At 35.0% G+C, this 25,402-nt stretch overlaps 1 protein-coding gene across 2 annotated transcripts in view; it reads left to right on the top strand.

Moving 5' to 3' along the window:
• The window catches only part of Nup58 (nuclear pore complex protein Nup58), a 74,980-nt gene that overhangs the window by 31,801 nt on the left and 17,777 nt on the right, over positions 1-25,402 (top strand). The gene's annotated exons all lie outside the window — the stretch shown is intronic.

Raw genomic sequence — 25,402 nt, 5'->3', positions numbered from 1 at the left:
ACATATTATTTTTTCCTTTTTCTACATTTTGAATGTTGTTATATGACATAAAATCAGTCAGATCGATTTCCCACGCGGCATCGCCGAGTTCTATCGGAGGAAAATAATCTGCAGACAATATAGAAGATTTTCCGTTTTGGCAGAACATATCAGAAACTTTAAACACAAATGCCCGCAAACAACTGAATTAAAATCCTGTCTGCGGTCTAAATTATACTGAATATTAACTTTCTCTTTGTTGGATCTAAGATAATGGACTAACTCTAGGTGGACGTAAATTACCGTAACTGTCTAAATAAAACATGTTCGCGCCACGTTTCTTATAATAAACCCAATGCGTGCCCGGATTGAGAACGCTTTCCAAGTTCACTATTCCCGATTCGAATTTATTTATTCTAGCTGGTAAAGTATCGCGCATGAAAATACCTCTGAAGTGGGGTAGAATAATTTTTCGCGCAAACGGTATTAACTCAGCATCTGACAAAGGATGAATGGGGAGCTTGCGTAGTAAATTTAATGCTTTTTTCTGCTTTGACGACGATGTCGTCTGGGACCTGCGGATCGGCGTTTTCTTATGCCGCATCCGGTTTTAGATCGATATGGTTCAAGATAAGCGCCTTTCCCCTTTTTTCTTATAGTTTTTTCGCACACTTCTGGCCGAAGCTTTTTTTATCTCCCGCCAAATTTTCTCTTTATTTTTATAGCATTTGTTACAGCCCACGCAGCAGCTTTCTCTACAATGCTAGAATCAGGCGCAGACACGCTTTGTCAAGCTCTTTCTGCTAACTCTTTATCAGCCTTTGCTCTTCGCCGAGAATCGCTGTAGATACTATACGCTATATAGTGCGCCTTACAGGCTTTATCGAGCGGATTTATACTAGGTTCACCTCTCTTCAATCTTTCTTTTAGTTTTGTTCCGGGGCCGCAATATTGGTAACTAGGTATGTGAGCCTCGAAAGGAAGTAGATCTACAGCTCGATTGAGTACTATTCCTACAACGTTACTTGACACACCAAATGCTTTACCTGGACGACTTTCGATCGAACTTCTCAATCCTTTTCCTCTTTTACTACTAACGTTACACTTGTTCGCACTCTTCATTTTATACCCGACTAAAAATCTTCGGTCGTTGCATACGTATTTATATCAGATTCTTTTTCCGTTTGAGTTGCCGCATCTTTCTGAACCTCACTTTTCAATCGTGAAATAGTTTTCTCTAAACGCTGACGAACAATTGGATCATTAGTATTTTTGCTTCTTAAAGGATTTTTTATTTCTTTTCCTATCATATTTTCAACTTTAGCGATGACCTCCTCGAATTTCTGTTGAATGAGGATTCGTACATATCTCATGGTTATCAAATCATTTTCGTCATCTGGATGAGCAGCGTTTTTAGCGCGAGCTCCTTTGAAATCTACCACTTTAAAATGCGTTTGTTCTTCACACGCTAAAAATGATCTGCAGCATACTGCTCAATTAAATATAAGCAATCATCCATGTTAACAGCATCATCATAATATTCAGCTGATGCTAGATTGCAAATTTTTTTTCGCGGGCGTCGATATCGCCCTCATAAGTAATCCTAAACGGCATTCTCGAACTGAATTCTGTCTGACCTAACCTGTTAACTGATATGTTCTCAAATGATTCGCTTGCAGTGCGCCTTCTCAATTTATTAGTCGTCGTTCTTTTAATTCCTCAACTATTGATATGATTTCATTATCATGAGCAGTGTTACCCGTCATTTTCAATGCAACAACAGTTTTAACCTCTTACACATTTCGTTAGGATCATCAAAATAAACGTAATCAACTTTATGGTTTTCATTTAAAGTCATTACGGATGATACTAAACCTTCACCTCGTTTTTTTTGAGGTGAACGGTGGAAAAAGCTTGCTTATTATTTCAACATACTTAAATCCCGAATTAGTCTTTACCCGTTCCAGAGCAGAATTATTTCTTCTATGCGCATTTTTTGCTATTAAAATTTTTTTATATTCTTCCAAATCTTCTTCCGTGAATAACTTAATTCGAACAAACCTCGGCTCGCAGGATACTTCACTTCTCTTATTAGGATGTTACTTTCTTTATCGAAATTGATTATTGCATCACCAATCTTCAGTTCGTTTCCTTAAAAATGAACACCGAAAACGTTATCCATGTTGTTTTCTGCATCTCTGATGGCGTCCAAAATAAATTCCTGTACTAGCCCTTCTCGCATACTTGAGAGACATGCTCATTTGCATTTTCCCTTTTGGCGTATTCAACAATTCCTGTATGTTGGGTTGCGATTCATAAGTCTCTTCGTGTTCGACCCTAGGTGGCTGTTCAACTCTAGATGGCTGTTCGGTTTCTTCAGTCTTTTCAGCTCGGCGGCGATTCGAATAAGAAAGAAACCTTTTAGCCTTTTGTCGACGTCTTATACTGGCCATTTCATCGTCTACCGGATCGGACTGTTGGGCTAACTCAAAACGAAGCGGACTAGACGAATCCATCTTCTGGTGTAACTTGACAGTTGACCGCTTAGTTTCACGTTCTGGTTCATCAGAAACCGCACTCCGCGATCTATCGTTTCCTAAAGAACGTTTACTATGTTTTATCCTATCTTCTTCAATTAGTTGATCGAACATAGATCCCATTTCAAACCTCTTTTCAAATTCTCGATAATCCTGCTCCTCTTTTTCGCGCAACTCATCGGCTGAGATTTTCGGTAGTGGACTTTCTTTCAAGTTTATTTCTTTTTTTATTCTTTTTCCCCTTTTTCCCTATTAGGAACCGAACTGTTCTGCTATCTTAATCAGAGGTTCAGTAAGCGGCTTAAAATCCTGTTGAAGTCTTAGATCGGACTCGAATCTTCCTCTCACCAATTCACCATGTTTTTTTTTAATACTCCTGCGGATCTCGACAATCTCCGCGGTGATACGCTCACGATCCTCCATAGTAGTCATTTTCGTTTCATCTGACAACATACAATCGATATCTCTCTTTAAATATGTGAAGCTTTTTAGAATAATTCATAAGCGCCCACGCTAGCCTGCAAGCTTTTTCAGGCTTTTTTCAAGCTGTTTTTTGCGCTTTTTAGGCTTTCCGATAAAGATGCCAAAATTAAATCTATACTGCCCTTTATCGAAATCTCTTTCCTTATCGATTACTAAAAATCCATTTTTCCGGTTCCAAGCCTCGTTACATAGTTCTTTAAACTTTTCAAATGATATATCCGGTTTAACATGATCATGATATATATGTCTTAGATTTCTTTCATCCTTTCGAAAGACCATGAGAAAATTCGCATTGTCTCGGACCAGCTGCTTAGGAATTTTGCTATACGTTTGACTCATAAAATACATCGATGTTATTGTGTCGACCCATAGTAAAATATTTTGTTATGTTATTCTGTTTTTCGCATATTACGTCGTCGAATATCATTATGGAATTCGGTTTCGTTTCTTCCGGTGCCACAATAACATCGTAATCGCTATAAGGATAGTAACCTATCCCTTCAACATCAGTCAGCAAACTTTTTAAAAATAAATATTTAGGCTGGTACAATGATTTAAAAAAACATATATGTTACTGAACCTCAACCCGCTAGGATCGATCAAAAGAGTGAAAACCGCATTCGTCTTATCAGAATTTGAAGGACCTACAACCAAACATCTGATGTTGTCTGGAAGAAGAGAACTATGCAATTTTTTCGAGTTTAAATCGGGTACCTCATTTATTAATAAACGGTCAAAATTAATTACCGTCAGCTTTCGATCTCTTTCTTCGCCATCCATCTCTGCTACTGAACAGATTACATAAATATAATTTATTTTATTAAGTTGTTCTTATTTATCCACCAGTTCTTTTTCTTATCAAATCCCAACTAACGGACTAATAATTTTACCACCACGTTTTTTAATACTTTTTCAACCAAGTAAACGTTACCGTACTTGGTTTTACTAAGTTCTTCCGTATAAAATCTCTCTTTTAAGATGTACGTTATAGGTTATGTTTGTTTCACCTTGAAAATTGTAAAAACTTCATTAGTCCAATTCGGAAGATATCCTTTCGCAGATGTCTTTTTATACTTACTTACTTATCCTTACCCGATCACCAACATTACATTTATTCGCGGTCGTATGCTGATGACGTTTTTTGCAACTTTTAATATATTTAACGGCACTTCGCGTTCGTTTTTATAAGAAACATCTTTAGTTTAAAACCTGTAGTTCTATGCTTATATTTTTCAATTATTTCATCCAATATACTTACCCATCGGTAATCACTCTGTTCGGTAAATTTACGCCACATATTAGTCTTGAGAGTTCTATTGAACCGCTCCACTATCGATGCTTTTTTATCAGAATAAGTCGAATATTGATTTATATTGAATTTTAGTAATAACGATCTCAATTTTGAATTAACCCATTCTTTTCCATCATCGGTTTGAAAATGTTTCATTTTATGTTTATGAAATATGGGTTCGAGAACCTTTACAACATCATCTGCGTTTTTGCTCTTCAATGGAAAAGCAAAAGCAAATTTAGAAAAACAATTATAATTGTAAGTATATATTTATATCCTCTATTAAACCTTGAGTATGGTGTCAACTCTACTAAGTCTGCCTGATACAAGTCATCTACCCCTTTCAATTCGACTGATCTTGTCGAATAGTTTCTACGAGCTTGTTTGTGAAGCTCTCTTGCTATCCCTTGTTTAACGCCCATCGTTTTATTATACACTGAATTTAAATTGATTAATTTGTAACTTATATATTTAAGGCGGGAAATAACGATAAGATAATAAAATTCTTTTCATTTATAAATCTATTTATTTATCACTTTTGATAAAGAAATATTATTTTACAAATAATAAACGAGATAAAATTCCCATTCAGATAGTTTGTTACGCAAAAAATTATATTCAATAATTGCTGGCATTTTCATTTTTACTACTTCTGTTTTATTACCAAAGTATTTTCCTGTCTTTATTACTTCTAATATTTATAAAGGAAATGTTTTCTTCAAAATATTTATTAAATGAATTATTGATTTTATTCGTCCTCCCGGTACAAATCCTATTATCTATGAATCCCTAAACATATAAGACTCGGATTCACAAGCTATCTCATTGTCGGAAGAACTCTCTTCCATCATCGATAAATACTCTTCAGATGAAGACGAATCCATTTTTTCTCCACGACACTCCGTCAGCGATCACCCTAGAACAAACAAATAGAAAATAATTAGTCAACTGCATATATACTATTGATAAACGTATAAAATGAAAACTAGAATACAACTCACCTTTCGTTTTATTTTTCACCATTTCGCAATCGGGTGAAGCTTTTTCATGTTCCTCAAATGGGCTATCGTTATCCAACTGCTCAAAAATTTCAACACCACATTCGATGCAAGCCTTAGAATCCATCACACCGGTGAAATAAAATCCTGCTTCCAACAACAATTCAACCTTCGGAAAAAGCCTTGCCCAATTACTAAAATTACTCATCATTAGATCTTTACAGACTAAGCTATTTAAAAAAAAAATAAACAGCAATTGAATATTTCGTCGGCAACTCTGCAATTTTCATTAAAAATTTTATGTGTAATTCCGCAATGAGATAAATTAGTTTTCGAGGTTAAAGTCCAATTACATTGTTTACATGAAACGAATCCATCGTTTTCAAAGCGATTCAAACCGCATTCTTTAATAATTTTGAATGAAAGTGTGTTTAACCTTTTACTGAGCGCTGCAAACGGGACAAACATCTAGATTTATTTTTCTGATTGCACTTTTGACAGCATATAGTTTTATATCCAATTCAATTTCTTCTAATTCTTTTTTAAATGCGTTCAACCTCTCACAGTAGCTCTCAAGAATTTCGCTTTACAAATGCGGCATCGATCTTAAACAGAAACAAAGAAATATCATAATCAACAAATATTTAAAACAAAAATTAAAAGAAAAAAAGAATTCCTCTCAGTAAATTATTAACATACCTTTTTCGTGAATGGCTATTGATTCGCTGTTTCTATGACTGCTGATTCATTCGATTGCAAAAAGGAAAATATAATAAAACTATGCAGTTTAAATTAGAATAAAAAACATTTATTTAATGCTACAATTAAAGTTACATATATTATTTTACAAAACTAGTATGTGAAAGATTTAATTTACCCTTTCTCCCTTTGCTTCAATTACATAGTGAATATAACCTCTACAAAAAGGAAATTTTCTTTCAATTATTGATTTTTTATTGTCAGCTTCTAAACGATCATTACATGATTTACATATGGAATCACCGCAGGAAACAAAAATTACATTTATTAAATTGATAAAACAAATTCGACATATATATTTTTCTTTTATTTCATCCTTCATCAATGAATTTAATCCAATGTCCTCCTCCTCCTCTTTTTTCTTAGATTCGTTTTCTGCATGTTTTACAATACATAATGTTAAATTAATTGCATTGTTCGTATATGGATAAACGATATATTCTCCGTCTTCCTCTATATATTCACTTGACTGGAAAAAGGGAAGCACAATAAAACTGTTCAATTTAAATCGGCTTAAAACATTTCTTTAATGCTACAATTAAAGTATTACATAGACGACATTCAATTGGTAACTTTTTAAAATATAATGACTTGCACCTAAAACATAATGGATGTGCACATGGAAAAGTAATAAATTTAATTACATTAATTTTACAAAACTGACATGTAATAGCGTCTCGCTCATTTAAATATTTTGTTTTAGTTAATCCGAATGGAAAACCATCTTTAGCAGGCTTCCTCCGTAATTTTCTATCTTCAAAACCTTTATTTAAAAGTTTATGTAAAATAGTACTATAATTAATTTTATGCGCAAATCCTTCATATTTTTTTATCGATGAATTTTTGTAGTTAATATCATTACTGCAGTATTGATTACCTCGTTCATTGGCGAATTTTGTATTTTTATTTTCATTCTATATCCCGCTTCTTCTAGATTAAGAGAACGCTTAATTGCAAAATAAGCCTCCTGCTTACTAGAAAACTGAAATTGAAAAATAAAATTCTTAATTTCTCTGTAAAACTATTATTAATTTCTTTGTAAAACTAAGAAATATATTTTTGATTAGATAAAAATAATTAATATTTGCCTTTTTAAATTGGACGTGGTTTTCTAAGATGAATGATGAAATGTATTTAATTTTGATTCCCAATTCGGTTTCTCAGCGGCTTCTCTTTCGCTATTTCCTGCAGTAGCAGCATATTCTCTTGCATTATTCACTGCAAAAGCTTCTACTACAAAGTTATCATTATCATCATTCAATAAAGGATGGTATTCTTGCTTATTTTCTTCCACATACCTTTGCACCTTTGCGGTACTGATAAATACTGCTGCCGATTAGGTGTCCCCCCCACTTCATTCTGTTCTTGCAAAACTTCATTAACAACTTCTTCTAGTCGCTCATCATTGACTGGAAACATTTCTTGAGACATCTGTGAATAAATATTTACATTGTACTCTAACAAAATTAACAAAAAATATATATATATAATAATAATAATAATAATATATATTTAATTTCTAAGAAAAAACTTACTTATCTATAAAGGTGACGAAAATATAAATATAATCCAATACAAAAAGCCAGTTTTCAATCTTGACACTGAAAAAAGAAAACAATTACATTACTATTATTTTAATTTTATAAACTAAAACAGAATTATTTTAAGTGATTAATAATAGAAAACAATTAAATTATTTTAATTTTATGAACTAGAATATAAAGTAAAACAGAATTATTTTAAGTGAATATTTTTGTATTTAAATATTAGCTGGAAAAATAATTAAAGAAAACAATTACATTATTTTAATTTATTGAACTAGAATATAAAATAAAACAGAATTATTTTATTAATTAATTTAAATAAGTTTTACTTACCTGTTTAAATGAAGATATTAAGATGACGACGCAAATCTAATAGCGAAAAAATAACGTGACAAAATAACGTAACAGTACACAGTATTGCAAAACGTGGTATGAATCCGTTAAAATTTTGGCGGGTATTTATATGCATCGGTTATTGTGACGCAAATGCCTTATCGGTTGACTTTCAAACTGGTAAACATGGTTAATTGGAAGTCATCATTCGAGTTTTCCCCACCCCAACAAGCGAACACGTGCACCGCGCGTGCTTTATCAGCATTTTTTTTCCCTTGTGAATTTTTATTTTATTTTTTTGATCACGTGATAGTCATGTGATGGTGACATCACAGGGGGCAGTGGTGGTGTGGGTTGGGGGGAGATTGATGTCATTGATGATTGTGTGGCGGGGGGGGATGACGTCAGAGGGAGGTGTGAGTCATTGATGACCTTGTCCCAGAACCGCCATATTTACACTTCTTGCATTATCGTATATCAATAAACAATATGCTACTGTATTTTGTTTAAAATTCTCTTCCGCTTCAACTTTATTCTTCAAATCGATTACACCAATCGTTTCGGAATCATTTTGACGCTAACAGTTGATCACATATAAAGGATATTTGTTTTGTAATCGGAAAACGTGTACGGCGAATCTATATTTTTATAATATGATTTTTGAAAATGAATAAACATTCTATACATCATCTCATGGTTCCCTCGTAAATCTTCATATGGATATTTATTAGAATTAATCATTACACACATATTTTTAACGTTACAGGAATCGAATTCTGACGCGTCCTTCATGGCTTTATCTTTCCTTTTTGTTTAAAACCTACAATAACATAGCGCGGTTTATCTTTTTGCGACAACGTTGTCACATTCCATATAAAAGAATTCGTTCAGGAACTGTTGTACTTTCATGAAGTCCCACGCTCCGAAAGCCATACGCACATCTTTATTTTGATCTGTTTTTTTAGGTACTTCCAATTAATATTCGGGTCCTACCTTGAGGTACGGGACACCCCACACGATGTCTGTTAATTCTATCTTAGATTTGTGGTCGGGAACCGTAGCGTGTATCGCGTTTACATCGGTATCAAAACGTCTTTTAACACCAATTCCTGTCGTTTATGATTTTTTATAGTCTTCAGCGAATCCCAACAGCATCGATAACTGTATTCATAAATAAAAATTGCCATTTTTATCTAAATCGACTTTATTTTTTTCACTAATCCATCTTGCTATTTCGGCAGATATCAACATAGAATTGAAAGAGCATTTTTCATAACCGTTGTCACACCTACATTTCTCACCGAAGCCACTTCTTGCGCGTTAATTAGATATCGTCAATCCTGAAATAAGAAGGTCACACCAAAATTAACTAATTCTGAAGTAGTCGATTTTTTCCGTGTTTTCCGACAAGTTTGCCGGAAACAATCAAATAACTTTCACCCGGAACGGTATACACGTCCGGTTGATTTATAGGGATTTTGATCTCCTTTTCGATTTTATTCACTAAGAAATTATGATTGAGATATGATTATATGTTAGGGACTCATCTGAACGCGCTAGTTTATTAACTTTTAAATAATTCATCTCTATTGACAAAGTTTTTTTTTTATTCAATAACGTAATGGTACTTTTAAGTTTCTCGTCGACAATTTCAAACTTAAAGATTTTAATTTTTTAACACTCTCTTCGGTCAATTTGTAACCTTTTTTACATCAATTTCATCATTACTTTCAGATACAATCGGCATGTCTATCTAAAATAAAAATAAAATCTAAATTACAATATTCTATTCAGAAACTCCGATGGGTCTTTGATTCTTTCCCAACTAACATCATGTTTACTCGTTCGCTGCGAAAATTTAATTAATTATCGGTCAACTATAGTACGGAAATGGGGGTACGGCACCAAAAGTGACGTCACCTAAGATGGTGGCCGTCGGCCATCTTCTCCGCCTTTTTAAGATGGTGGGCGCGATGGAGATCAAGATGGCGGTGGTCGGCCATCTTGGATTGTGACGTGTTTTTTCAAGACGACGTTCCTGGAGGTTGATCCTGGTCGTCGTCACCGCGCGTGAAGGAGATCGAGAGAGTGTCGTCGTAGATCTTGCACCGGGAGGTGGTGGTGCACACACACGTTGAAAAAAAAAACAATTTTGACGTACTACGAGGATGATCCTGGTCGTCCGGGCGATGGCGTTGAGAAGCGCGTCACATACAGAGAGAGGTTCTCGTCGTAGATAGTGCACCAGGAGGCAGTTGTGTCATCTGCTGCGGTGCACACATACACACGTGAATAAAAAAAAATTTAGACTTACCTCGAGGATGATCCTGGTCGTCCAGGCGACGGCGTCGGAAGGCGTCACTGCGAAGGAGAGTGGTTTTCTTCGTAGATCGTGCACCGGGAGCCTGTGGTGTGCGTGTGCGTGCGTCAGCGGAGCGACGTAGAGAGATATGTTTACCGTGCGGGACGCGGCGCTCGACTGAAGAATTGCGGGTCCTACGCGTGGTCTAATGTCCGATCGATCAATCACAGCGTTGGGAATCGGCACGCTTGCGCATTGCCTGTTAGTGTGTACGGGCCAACTGGAACGTCGCCGTTGTTTCTAATAATAAGAGCGTGTGGATGCGATAAGGAAAATGATTTTTTAATAATTATCGTGTTCGGTAGCGATTTCTATCTGGTGTTCCAAAAAACAACGCAATAAATAAGTATGTTTTTCCTTATCAACTACCACATCTGCTATTCTAACAACAGATGGAATACATAACCGTTTATTTGTTAAACAGGAAACGATAAATAACCTCATACGAACAAGTTTGAACCTGCTTATCAACATCCGCATCCGGTCTTTCAAGAAGCAACGCAATTTTTTTTATCAACTAACACATCTGATGGTCGCCATCTCTTATGACGTCACAGATGGCGACCGTTCTGCTATTTCCATATTGAGTCACTAATACAAACGTGTGTGTGTTGTAACTGGTGAAATCCAGTTGTGTCTTGTTCTGTAAAAGAAAAAAGTTATGTGTTTAACACTCCTCACTATTCGCGCGAGTGTAATTCGACAACAGATGGCGAATCTGACGTCGGAATACACCGCAGGTTTTGGAACCTTCATCCAGTAATGCCGATCGACTAATTTCTTCTTCTAAAAAAATAGTTTTACATTACTGTATTTAGAGTGTTGCATATCCACACTATTCAAGAAATCTCAACCGCGTTGAGATTTTTTTGGTAGAGTGAAATCTCTCTCCGGCCTACAAAACACTCGTACAAAAAAGCAAATGATTTAAAATATAAGCTAAAAATTAAGTTGGATACTATAAAAGTTACTCCAAATAAAAAAAAACAACTCGTATTCTGTGTATAAAAAAATTATTGTTTAATCTAGTAACGACACAATTTTCTTTCCACTACTCATATTGCCGTCATCTCTTGTGTTTAATGTGTAATGTGAATTATGTTAACACTTTCCTCAACATTTGTAACAATTATCAGATAGTAAATAAATATAATATCAGATCATGTCACGGGCCTTGGAACCGTACATACAATAATAATTATTATTTTATGGGGGTTTAAGGTATTTTTGTTTTGTGTAATTATGTGTTAATGTGTTGTATGTGTAATATGTTGTAGTCCTGAAAAGTACTTTTTTTTAATTGTTACTAGTCTATTCGAAAATTAAATCTTAAGTTTTTCCAACGTTGCCTTTATATATCAAATCTAATCGCATCTCCACTACCTTCATCTCCTCTTCGGTCATCGCTATGGCAAACCTCTTTAGTAGAAACACTTTACATACCTCGCCCTCACACGTAAACATTATTACATATGATGCAACTCTCATATTAAGAACCCTTACCACCGAACTAAAAAAAAGCTTTTCACTTTTGAACCGCAACGCGTCAATACTAATAATAACCTGAAAAAGAAATTATCGTATTAAACACTGTCATCACCATTTTTAATATAATTTGACAGTGGATAAATCCAATACAAAATTTGACAGTGGATAAATCCAATACCAAATCATATAACGGGCCTTTGGAATCACTTCTTTCAATAATGTAAGAGATTATTAAAATTTAATAGTGTCGTACATTATTGTATGGGTGTTTATATTGTTTTTTGTTTTGTGTGTGTGTGTGTGTGTGTGTGTGTGTGTTTTTTTGTATGTGTAAATTGCTGTAGTTCTGTTCAGTATAGATTATCAATGAAATATTCTTCTATTTGATAAAACTTCACCACGTTGTATATGATTCTTGTACATTATGAAATAAATCGACACTGACGGACGTCTCCTTTCGTATTGATTACTTTCATCATAATTAATTTCGGAATTATCTTCAGTATCATATGCAACAAGCACTGGTTCCCTTTGTTGTATATCACAAACAGGAAAGTAATCCGTTTCATCGCAGCCTTTCCATCCATCGCACGCAACACGTGATGTGGTGACGGTGTTGATTCTTCTTTCGTTTGCGGTGTACAAGTTGTAGTTAGTTTTTTTAACGTAATCTTATCTAAATTCATGTTCAAAGAATCGTTTACCTTAAAAGCCTTTACACGGTTATCGTTATCGCCTTGGAAACCGGAAAATACAATTTCTCTACTGCCGATAATTCCAATCGATTTGTTCCTACATTCAAAGTCACAAAAACTTTTTCATTATTCATCAGATCGAAAATCATCTTTATAATTACATTATAACCATCTTTATCAAATACATGATCGTTAACATCAACAATGCATACATATTTGTATTTTAATTTGAAACACATTGGTGTAATTGTTGTTTACCAACCGTGTAACATCTACGTGTTTAATTAGCTTTATAACACGTAGTAGAAGATGACAACGTTATTAACACTTCAAAGTCCACAATCAAAATGAGACAAGTTCACATCGTCTGCTTATAAAATACTGATTATGAATGACCTTGAACATGAAAACTGATGTTTTTACAAAGTTAATTTTAAGTCTTCAGTGATATCATCGTTTTTTAAACCTCAATAAGTTAGCTTCATCGGATGGCGTTTTACGACGCTCAGTTCATCATCGGTGAATTTGCTTGTATATTTTTTGTAAATATAATTGAAACGAACATAATTCTGTGTCCGAAAAATCACGGTCATATAATATTGCGCAAATGCGAACCTCGGCATTTTCTGTAAATACTTTTCTCATATCCAATAATATATAATCTACACCGACACTAATATCGGTCAACGTTCTCAACGGTAGCTTAAAATCCTGGTCGTCGCTGAAAATAATTATTAACGATATAGCGTCCATCGTCGTCATTGCAGTTGCCGGACTTGTACTCGAATGATTGTCCAACACCGTCGGTACCGTGTAGATATTTATGTCGTATTCCTTTCTCCCACTCTTTTCAGATACCATATTAATAGCTGCTGTTGTTGTTGATAACGACCAGTTTTTTATTATAGGTGTTATATTAACGGTGGTATTTGATGAAAAAATTGTCTCATCCGCCGACGAATCGCATCATACTAGCGGAATATTTACCGGTGAAAAAACAATTCTACACCTTACCGCTTTCACCGTCGGACATTGTGGTGAGGGTTCTGAATAGATACCGAATAAAACAGATAAAAGTAATCCGATCAAAAAGCCTGTTTTAAATACGCCCAAAGTTACCAACGACCAATTACACGACCACCAGCACAACCACCATGACGGCGTACTTGTACTTTTTTTTTAATTTTTCAGCTCCGTCTTCTTTTTGGTCAATAAGTGTAAACTTTTCCAACATTACGTGACCTTCCTCACTATCCTTGTAAGCGGTGTGTACGTGACGATAGTATCGTGAATAATGAGAGTAGGCAGCTGTATTCGCAGGTACATTATTTTTAGTTTCAAAATGATACGTACATCGACTTCCTGTTAAGTGATTCGTTTTGCTTGAAACAATCGATAACGATCAACGGCACATTATTTTGGAAATCTGTCAAACTGTAAGCAGGACATTCATCCTCTGACTTTGGAGTGAAAGCTGACAAACATTTCATACATCATATTTATATCAACCTGCAGGTTATCGTAGGGATAGTATTGTGAATTCAATTGTTTTGGTATTTTCGAATACGTTTGCGCCAGATAGAAGCAATCAATTTTATTGTGACGACCTCTTGAAAAATAATTACCGATATTGTTTTACTTTTGTTTGATTGCATCGTCGAATACCATTATCGATTGTGGTTGAATCGCTTCCGGTTGTGGAACCTGATCGTTTTCACTATATTCATAGTAACCCAATTCTGGATTCAACATTATCAGGTTTGATAACGTTCTATATAGCGGTTGATGGAGAGATTTAGAGAAAATGTACAAGTTCTGAAAGCGTACTCCGTTTTCTTGAACTAAAAGATTGAAAACAACATTTGTTTTACCGGAATTCGATGGGCCGCATACATATCATCTGATAGTGTTTAACAAGAGGGGAACCGTGCTTACTTCGTTCTTTGAATTCGTATCCCTTCATTACGTTCATGATGGGAAATTTTGTTTTCTGTTGCACTTCCTTCATATCTCTCTTGTCAAAATATTTAAGAATTTTTAACAGACTATTAGTTTGTTAAACTCACATCAATTTCGGTGGCTTATGATAAAATTATTGTGAAATTTTTTTTCTTATGTCAAAATCATATGGATAAAACAGTGTTGTTTTATGCGATATGGCGGCATCTCTATATATACAACATCATTTTATTTATCATTTAATATTGAAAATCATATCCAAAACATCAGTAAAATAAAAATTATTAAAACAGTAAATTACCAACATCATAATCGAATCTATATTATGAAAAAAATGTTTTTCCACGTAACAATATATTCACACTACAACATCATTCAAATCTATCCGTGAATTGTAAGATTTATCAAAACCTAACCGTTTTACGTAGGCTTTGTTGCCTTTTCGTTTGAGAATTTTCTCAATTTGATATATGTCTGTGTTTTGTTTTTTGCAATTCGTGTTGATAAAAACGACCTTTTATAATTTAATTTCTGGAATCGATCAGTTCATAGGTTACGGGTCGAGATTCCGAGTGAACAGTGTGTATTTTAATTATTTCATTCGTCCAATTGGGCAAATAACCCTTGTCGAATATCTTTATGTTTGCTTACACGAACCGGATCGTCGACTTGAAATTTAATCTACTATATTCGGTTTCCTGTTGTATTTTTTATTTAAATTTGCGAGAACTTGCTGTTCATTTTTTTTATTTACATCTTTCGGTTTAGATTTTGTAGCCGAATGCACCGTATTATTGTATTCATCAACGAGATTTTGCAACATATTAATCCATTTATAATTCCCGTTTTCTGTAAATTTGGTAAACATTTTCGTATTCAGCGTCCTATTAAATCGTTCCACTATGGCGGCTTTTTTTATCTGAATATGTAGAATAGTGATTTATGTTGTACTGTTTCAAAAGGGCTTTAACTTGCGGATTATAAAATTCTTTCCCCTGATCTGTTTGAAAATGTTTCATATTGTGATTTGCTAATATCGGATGCAAAGCGACTGCGACTTCTATACCCGTCTTCTTCTTTAACGGTATAGCGTATGCAAACTTACTAAAACAATCGATAACCGTCAAAAAGTACTTGTAGCCTTTGTTTTTTCGTGAATAAGGTATTATTTCGACTATGTCTGCTTGGACTGTCATTTAGACCTTTTAATTCCGTTTTTTTTTGGTTGGATAATTGCGTGTGGCCGGCTTGTGGAGTTCTTTCGCCAAAATAGCTTTTATAAACATGTCCGTACTTAAAAGAAGAAAAAAACATAAATAATAATGTATTAAAGCCAAAAAACTAATATTTGTATCGATAATCACCAAATAGTTGTCTTTTATCTGTTCGTAACAAACTCATTTCACATTAAAAGAAATATTTTTTAATATCAATAAAATACTAATTTTAAGAATCATTACTTTTATATATAGAATGATAAAAATGTCTAATATCTTCGACAAATTGAATAGCTTAAATTATAGCAATACTATTAAAAATATCGGTGAATTGACCTGTAATAAGGAATACAGAATTGAAAAGATGGAGTTTATGAATACTAGAAACGGTAAATCGATTATTGCGTCAATTGAAGGATTCGGGAAAATATTTTTACCACAAAGATTTATTAATCTTACAGAATCGGATTTGGACGAAATCAATAAAAATAAAGAACTTTATATAGTATATAACGGATTAAAGAAAATGAATAATGGACGCAGTTATCATGACATAGAATTTATATGCGGTATTGACGTTCCATATTAAGTTGTACATATTTTAGAGGAGATGTAATGTATTCGTTTTGTATGAAATGTAGATTTAGAACTCTATCGCGTAATTGCGGTGTTGTTGAAAAAAGTAAAAGACGATCAAGTTGCAGTATTTGTAAGGAAACTAAATTAACGTATATTAAAAAAACTAAACTAATTAACAAAATCGATTGCGCTAACAAAATGGCATGAACGAACGTATGTATGAAAGATACGCTACGTAATCTCTATACATAAACATTTATTTATTGATATGAAACACGCAATAACGTATATAAAATAAAAGAAACATATTTATTGACACAATATAATATCAAACATTCAATTTCTTCTTTTTTGCTAAATACTGGTTTATTTTTTCATGGCCGTATGGAAGTGTATCTATATTATTTTCCAATACAAATCGTTTATCGTCATATGGTGATAGTGCCTTTTTACATTGATCAATCGAGTATATTTTCTGCTCAAAACTACGTAATGATTTTGAGGTCGGATATGAAATGTTTCTATTGAACAAACAATCTTTATACATTTCATGGTCTAAAGCAATCCGACTATTATCTTTATCGAATATGCGAGAACCCTTTTTAATTCCCTTGGCTGTCTTGTTTTGACTGAAACCATAAGACTGATGATTCTTCCAAAGTAAAGAATACATTTTAGCTCTTAACCCAACAAATTCGTAGATTGGTTTTCCTTTCATTTCATCCTTTAAACGACCTACCTTGTATTTACTCGATGCGTAAAAGTTTTGATCTTGTTCATTCAATCGTTTATTATCATCATCACCAAAAGAATGATCAAAATGTTCCTCTTTTGTTGGTATAATAGAGTATAATAACGAATCTGTATCTGTCATTAGCATTTTTATGTTTTCATGTCCGTATCTAGTTAAGAAATGATTGTAATGATAATCATACATGATTAATGTTGCTAAATCCGTTACTGCAAACCTACATATATGGGTTTGTTTAAGTATATATTTTTCTTCAACATTGATATTCCAACCACATCGTTTCCGTAAATATAATAATGTTTAACTCTTGGACTGGCGTTTAATTTTTTTAATTTTGATTCGTCATTGATCAATCGCATATAGTTTCGTTTTCTTACGTTTTCAATAGTTTTACCGTATACACTGTTGTGATCAGCAGTTTATACACTTTTTTTCAATTTCATCTTTTGTTTCACACCATGCACAGAAGTTTTTCTCAACATAATCTTTCATCCACGGAGATTGCTTGAAGCCAACGGCTCTATGCATTTTCATCAACACTATACCGTGTTGAAGATACAATTTTAACGTTCTGCAATGTAAAACGTATTTGTGTTTATCTTCCAAAGTACTCAATAATTTCTCACGCTACTCGTTTTTCGTCAGAGAGAAACGGAGAAATCATACTATCGGGAATGGACTTTTTCTCTATAGTCTCTGTGCGTTTCATGTAAGCGTTTGGGATATGCTAAGTCGACTTCTAAAATATACCCCGTTTCACCATCATCTTTCACATCGTCTAGATGCGATTCGATTTCCAAGTATTCGATTTCCTTTTTGTTACACCATCTGAACTCGTCAACGGGCAACGGTTCCATCATACAGCGTCCGTAAAGAAATCGGACATCGTAATATTTGATGAATTTTATCGGTTTATTTTCATCATAATAGTCCTCTAGATTCGGATCGTTTGCTATAGCGTAACGGTTGGGAATCATCGACACACCACCGCGAATGCCTTTTTCGAAAAATCAAATATATATCCGGGTCTGTAACGATTTCTAATTCCACTTTCGTATCCTTGAGCGCTGCAAACCACGATAAATGTGGAGCGGATATATAATGACACGGATCCAAATATTTTATGACAATCATTTTATTACGAAAATTCTCAAATACATCACCCAACTGTATAACATCCAATTTCATATAGAAATCGTGATATTCACCAAGCGAATTTTAAATCGATTCCAAACGTTTTGCGCGTGCATATAATCCGATTTGGAGATGTGTTCTCGCCGTAAATCATCGTAAAACGCTTCGATGGGTGGAAGTTGTGTTTCATCGAAAACCGATGCCGATTTGATATGTTAATATGGATAAACACCTTTACGTCTAATTAACAAATTCATCAAATCTCTATCTCTATATTTTTCATTACGATTATTTAGTACATCATTTCGAAACGGAGAGTATGTTGTTTTAAACAATGACTTCTTTATTTCTTTAAATGTCAGTTTACCACAACAATCAAATAAACTGTGCACCAGATCATTTAGGCTGTAAGCCAGAAATTGATATGAATCGATAAATCGATACGATATTTTATTCTTGAGCATTATAGATATAAGCTTTTCACTATTGTTTGCGAGACAAGAAATTTCAAATTTATCTTTCAATTCGTCCATCGCCAATACGATGTGATGTGAATCGTAATGTTACGCGTTTACAATTTAAATTGTATTTTTCTTGTGCAGGACCAATAAATTTACCACCAGTATGCGAATGATGTCTTACACGATTCTTGTCGTCATCAAACTTATCTCCACATATTACACATTTAGTGTCTTTTTCAAATCTTTCTTGATCTTCCGCACTCATAGTGAACCCTTTTATATTTGTAATTAATTCCTTTTTGAAATACTCGTATTTTTCACATAAATCATCGAGAAACTTTTGAATTACCTTATCATCATCTGAACTAGCTCTGTATAATTTTGATTCTACAACACAACCGTTTTCATTGATTATGACATAATACCCGGATGGTTTATGAGTGTCTGTTTTTGTTGTATTACTAGTGGCGGGTTCAGGATTCGCGATATGATTTGTAATGATAAACGATTCAAGGTCTGCGTATATTACAAAAGGAACGCGTAGCGTTGAAGAATAGTCCTTGAACGATACAATATTACCACGTTTCTTTTCCTTTGTTTTTTGGTTAATAATCCATTCTTTTGGCATTCTAATTCTCTGAACCTTTCCCTCCTTACAATCCTGAATATGTACTTCGAGTCTTCTTCGCTTCCGTTTCACTAGTCCAAGATTTTAAACAGTACAAACAGTAAGGACAGAATTCACATTTTCTAAAACTTCAATTTTTCAATAGTTAACAGTTAATTAACCGTTATATCCATTTCTCATATTTATTAGAGTATAGTGAGATTGATTTAATGTAAGCTCTGTTAGCAATAGCAACCGCACTATTGTTTTCCGATTATTATTGTAATTATTATGTACTCGTTTCGCGTACACATTATTAGAATTAAAAGATCCAACATCGCGTTCGATATCATAACAAAACACATTTACGCCGATATCTTCAGGTTCACCAACGTTACATAATCGCTTGTTTGAAAACGATAGACCGTTGTTGACTGTCGGTAAAACCGTTGGTATGTTTCGATTGGTCAAATCGCATTGCTTTACGTAAGTCTTGTTCGCAAAACCAAAAGTGGTAGCATCGTCGTCCTCAACGGCGCTTTCCACATTGCACAACCTTTGTTTTCCAATGTAATTTCCATCGGCGGTTTTGTCGAACGTTTAGATGACCAATGTAGGCGGCGGTCTGTTACCGTACGATCCGCCGCGAAAACGTCCGAACTTGTCGATGCTCATCGTTGAACTGATTAAAATAAAATGTTACCTCTACCTCCATCCTTTATGTATCCGCCTTCTTGCAGTTCTTCTACGATGGAAACTATTTCGTTATTGTGACAAGTATGACCTTCCCGCTTTGAAACCACCAATAGACGTAATCTATCGCAAAGTTCGTTCGGATCGTTCCAGTACACGTAATCCGGTCTAACTGTTTTCTTCGCCTTCATAAGAAGACCTGTTCCTGTTATTGGGCTTTCATCGTCGTTTTGGCTTCCGAATCGTTTCCGAGGAAACATTTCTTTAATAATAGTATTGTACTTTTTAGATTTACTGGAAATTATAAGACCGGTACTTTGACTCTTATGCGCTTCTGTATATTCCAAGATTTTCTTATAGTCGCGTAAATTGTTTTTCCGTATAATCGTTGGGTTCGTTAAAAAATATCAACCGATATAAACCGTCGAGCTCTTTCTCCAATCATTCACCGATCGTTAACGTTTTCCACTCCTCGTTGTCGATTTGTTTGTACACGTTGTCGATTCTCTTTTATCCGTTGCGGCTAGGTTCAAGTAATTGTACGAGAACCCGACGATTTCGATGACTGCCGGCCGGTCTACAGGTTTCACGAACACATTTTGTGGAGTACTAAACAGTCTTTACGTAATCGTTGGCGTTGATACGCTACCCTCTTCCTTTATATCCATCACCTCCTCCTCCTTTGTTTCTTCCTTTTCTTTTTTAAGATCATTATTGTATTTTTGTTCAAACGTCTTATTAATTTCGCGTAGCGGTTCGACATTTGGCTTAAAACGCTTTTCCATAACTTCATCCGTTTCCGTTATTCCTTGCGTAATAGCGCGATGTTTTCTTTTAATCGAATCTAGTATTCTATCGATTTTCATTACCAACGCCGCCGCCGCTGTAGACGGTGACGACCGATCGAACTCGTACTTGTTCGATATCGTAATTACGACTGACCGAAAACCGCTATCGTTGTCACCATCATCATCTTATTTCGACCGATCTGAAGAACGCTGTTCTTTCGTTCTCCGTAAGAACCGAAACACGTCTATTAATAGACCATCCTAGACGGTCATCGACCGGTATCGCACAATTCGCGGTAATATTGCCTCACACCCTGATCAAGCTACGGTATGGACAGTTTTGTGCTCGCGTTTTTAAACACCACAGATCTTTTTACATTGCCCACCCATAACGGAATATCTGCGACTGTCGACTAGTCGTGTTGCGGTACCTTTGTCAAGAATCGTTCCGAAAGCCGCCTGATCGGATGACAATCGCCAAATGTACGGGCAACAGATAGCGTTCAACAATCAAAATTCGTCCGATTTAGCGCCCTCGTATTCGCACCATTTTCGCAACAAATCTTCGTTTTGGATTTCAAACAGTTCACGTCGATCGTTCTACTTTAATCCGAACACATCGGCGTACAACCGCAATGTAGGTAGCACTTCGTTGAGAAACTCGACGGAAAGAGGACCTGAGCCGTGTTCACTATGTCAAACGGCAATCCTCCACGTCTAATCGGTAGTTTCCGGTTTTTCGTTGGTAAATTGCACTCAGTAATCCGTGTCTACAAAACATTTTCTACCGTATGATATGCTAAGCGTTTTGGGTGATCTTATCGGAATAGTTCGTTCTGTGATCGCTATACAACATCTCGCTTTTTCCAGTCGACTACCGTATTCCAACATGTGTATGTAAACGCTTGTGTATTCCATAGATGCATGATGGTTTCCAAGTCCCAGCAAAGGTTTTTTGTACACGAGCGGTGAGGGTTTAAATCTCGAAATAAAGTTCCATCCGTGTCGAACCGTCGTGTTGAACATGTTTTTATCGTAAATCACCAGTTCGATAGCAACTCGTACTTGCAATGTTCTAAAAACTATATGCTTGTCGAAAATCTTGCCTTCGCTTGTAATCAACAGCACAACCAAACGATAGCCACGATTCTTTCTTTTGACATGACGCCAACGTCGTGGGTCTTTATTTTCACAGTAGTTCAGTTTACGGCAAACTTAGTTGCCGCAAAATTTCTGACTATCGCCCAAATATTTGGAACAGGTTGTAAAATGTATCGCGTTAGCGTACGGTATACCGTCCTCGTAGATGTTTATGCTTGTCATCGTCACCGTTTATCAACTGATCTCTTACACACATCGAAGCCTACTCTATACCGTCCGCCGTTGATGTCGCTTTTCTTAACAACCAAGAATCCGTGTCGTTTTTTCCAAGCTACACCCCACAGATTTAAACCGATCGAATTTCATATCGGTATTTGTGATCTTGATGGATGTGACGTAAGTTGAGATCGTCTTGTTTGAATATAAGAAGAAGATTTGCGTTGTCCCGTACAAGGTGCTTCCCGGCACTGGAATATGTCTGTGCGAGATAAACGCTATCGACGTTGTGGTGACGTTCCATGAAAAGTACTTTCGTCGCATGCTACGTCATCAAAGATCATTATAGAATTCGTTTCAGCCTCGTCAGTGGTCATTACATGGTCGTTTTCGGAGTAGGCAAAATAACCGATCTCTGGTATACCGGTCATGACATGTTCTAAAAATTTATATTTCAGGTGTTACAGCGATTTAGAAAAAACGTAAATATTTCTGAACGTTAAGCCGTCGGGTGAAAACAACAAGTTGAACAGAACGTTTGTTTTCCTACAGTTAGACGGACCGCAAATAATACATTTGACAGTGTTCGGTAAAAGAGGTCCGTGGCGCTTTTTTCCGTTGTCACAACCACCGCCACCTGTTTATTCGTCGAAGTTTTGTAGCATAATATTACCGACTTGTTGACGTTCCAACCTCATGTTTACGACTGACACATTCAGCGTTCAAAATCCGCCTTATTTGTCCAACTGTTGTGTCGTTTATTGAATCCTTGCCACTTTACAATTAGTTGATCGCCTTTTCTTCATAAGACTCGACTAAATACACGTTATTTTTAACACTAGTTTTAGCCAACTTCACTGTAAAATCTACCGCTCAGCACCTGACCGTGAATATCCATTAGCGTATTGGTACAAGGGCGAGTATCGGTGTGTACTTTATGAACGGCAAATATTTCATTTGTCCAATTCGGCAAGTATCCTTTGGCAAAGATTTTTTTAAAAATTTGCTTATACGTACTCGATCGCCGACTAAATTTCAGTAATGTAGTCCTTCGATACAGTACCGTGTTGAGTCGTCTTAAAACGGCAGATTCGTTTCTCTTATTTACATCTTTAGGTTTTATACCGATAGTGCGATGATATTTCCGCGCCGGTTTTGTTTTTCACCGCTACGCTGATCGCCAGTTTAGAAAAACAATTTATCATCGTCAGTATGTAACGATAACCTTTGTTCGATTTAGCATACGGTAACGTCTCGACAAGGTCAGCTTGTCCACAGCTGACCTTTCACCTGTGAAATTCCTTTCTGTTCAACTCGCCTTGTGGGGTAGTTTCGACGCTCCTGACGATGGAGCTCTTTAGCTATTGACGTCTTGACGTTCATTGTTGCACTGACCGTATTTCCTGTGTGTGTGAATAGGATATTTATTCTACTTAGTAAAATAAATATCCTATTCCTATCCTATCCTAAATAGGATAGGAATAGGAAGAAAAAAAGGATCTTTATTTCTTTATTTTTTTTTACCCGCCTCACCACTCTTATATCCCGGTCTTAGTACCGGCCGTAATCAATTACAATGATAAATCATTAATCTATCTACACATGTGTAGATCGGTTAACGGTTTAATGTGTGATCGATTCTGGGGGTTTAGGGTGGTCCTGAAAAGGACCGTTTAATAATTTTTATAAGATTAACCGAAAAATGGACAAGATGGCATACACTGTAAATGTTCCAGATATGGATGGTCTGTTTTTTCCCACCTGCACAAGTGTATTCGGCAATAGTCACATCTGACCATATCGCCAATACCCTCGTACCTGAACCCGTTCATAGCTTGGATCAGTGGGGTTTGCGAATGATTATTAATATGTGGCCATAACGATATACCGTTATGTTACTTTTTTGTTACCGTTTCTAGTAACCTTATAAAATATATGTACTCTATTATAAATAGTATGATCCATTATGATTGAGCGTTAATGTAATAGTGAAATAAACTTAATGTTGCGAATATTTTTTTTATCAAATAATTATTAAAAACACCAAAACAGGATGCAAATGGATCAGAGAAATGAGAGGATCTGAATGAAATTGACCTTACACCAGAAGACACCACAGATAAGATAAAATTAAACAAGTAAATCAAGAACAAATCACTCGTTTCATATTCACAAGAAAATACTCACAACATGAAGATTTTCAACACTAGAAAGGGCACAAGATTGTAACGTTTGAAAAAGTACTGGGAGGACCACACAGGATTTTACCAGGCAAGGCCCAAACAGTCCCATCAAAGAGACTTGGATAATGGACTTACTAAAGTGATCGATCCTATGTGATCATAAATAATAATTACTTATAGTTTTATATAAAAATGTCTATTTTATTTTGTACCTTCAACACGGTTTAACTTAATTGTGAAATTTGGTGGAGCCATTTGTATAGGGGAATTGTTATAAGATTATATTTAGTTATATTACCCATAGATAGTTCCCAGTACAGACATTGTTTAAATAAAACCAGTTTTTTCAATCATAGGTACTGTATAAATTGAAATTTGAAAATCTAATTTTGGTATGATTATAAATTTCTCTAAATATGTAGTACATTTGAAATAAGTGAAAGTAAGCTTATGATGATACTGTTTTTAACAAACCTCCATGTAATTGAGATTAGAAAAACATTTTTATTTTTTATATTACTTGAGCCGAGTAGTTACTAAGTAACAACTCAGTGGTTAATAATTATTAACCACCCAAAGCAACCTTTCTGAGAGAGGTAGGATCTCAGGCTTTCATCTACTAAAGCCCCTGGATTTGAATCCTGGCCTGATTTTTTAGTTTATCAAATAATATATAAATTCTACATCATGTTTCTATATCCAAGTGTATGCATTGAATTGATTGTTTAAACCAAAATTAAATAAAAATATTGCACTCACAATAAGAATATCCTGGTATAAAGAAGTTACTGTCCACAATATAGGCTACTTTTTTGTTAGTCTTATGTTAATGGTTGTAAATAAAAATAACAAATTCTTTACAACTATTCTTTGTTTTATATTAATAACAAAATTCAGAGATCCAGATTTATCTCATAAGTATATCATCAGTTATTAGATAGTAGATGGAATTCCCAGATTTTTCAAGGCATCCCACTAAGTCCCTGGTGATTTGGTGAGAAAGATGATATGTCTCTTTGAAGAACTGAAGTACTATACAGTTCCAACCAGATAATATTGCAAACTCCACTCTAGCCAGTGGGGCTACCCATTTCTCCCATAATCCCTCAGGTGTTGGCATTTTTAACTGTGATGAGCTGTACATTACTGATGAGTGATTTGTATTACAAACAAATGAACAAAATTTTTCTTGCATGACTCATTTGTATGTAATACAAATGAGTGATTTGTATTTGCATATGCAA

Source organism: Lycorma delicatula, chromosome 11 (assembly GCF_047948215.1).
Source record: "Lycorma delicatula isolate Av1 chromosome 11, ASM4794821v1, whole genome shotgun sequence".
Lineage (NCBI taxonomy): Eukaryota > Metazoa > Arthropoda > Insecta > Hemiptera > Fulgoridae > Lycorma > Lycorma delicatula.
This window is presented reverse-complemented; position numbering and strand designations above follow the sequence as displayed.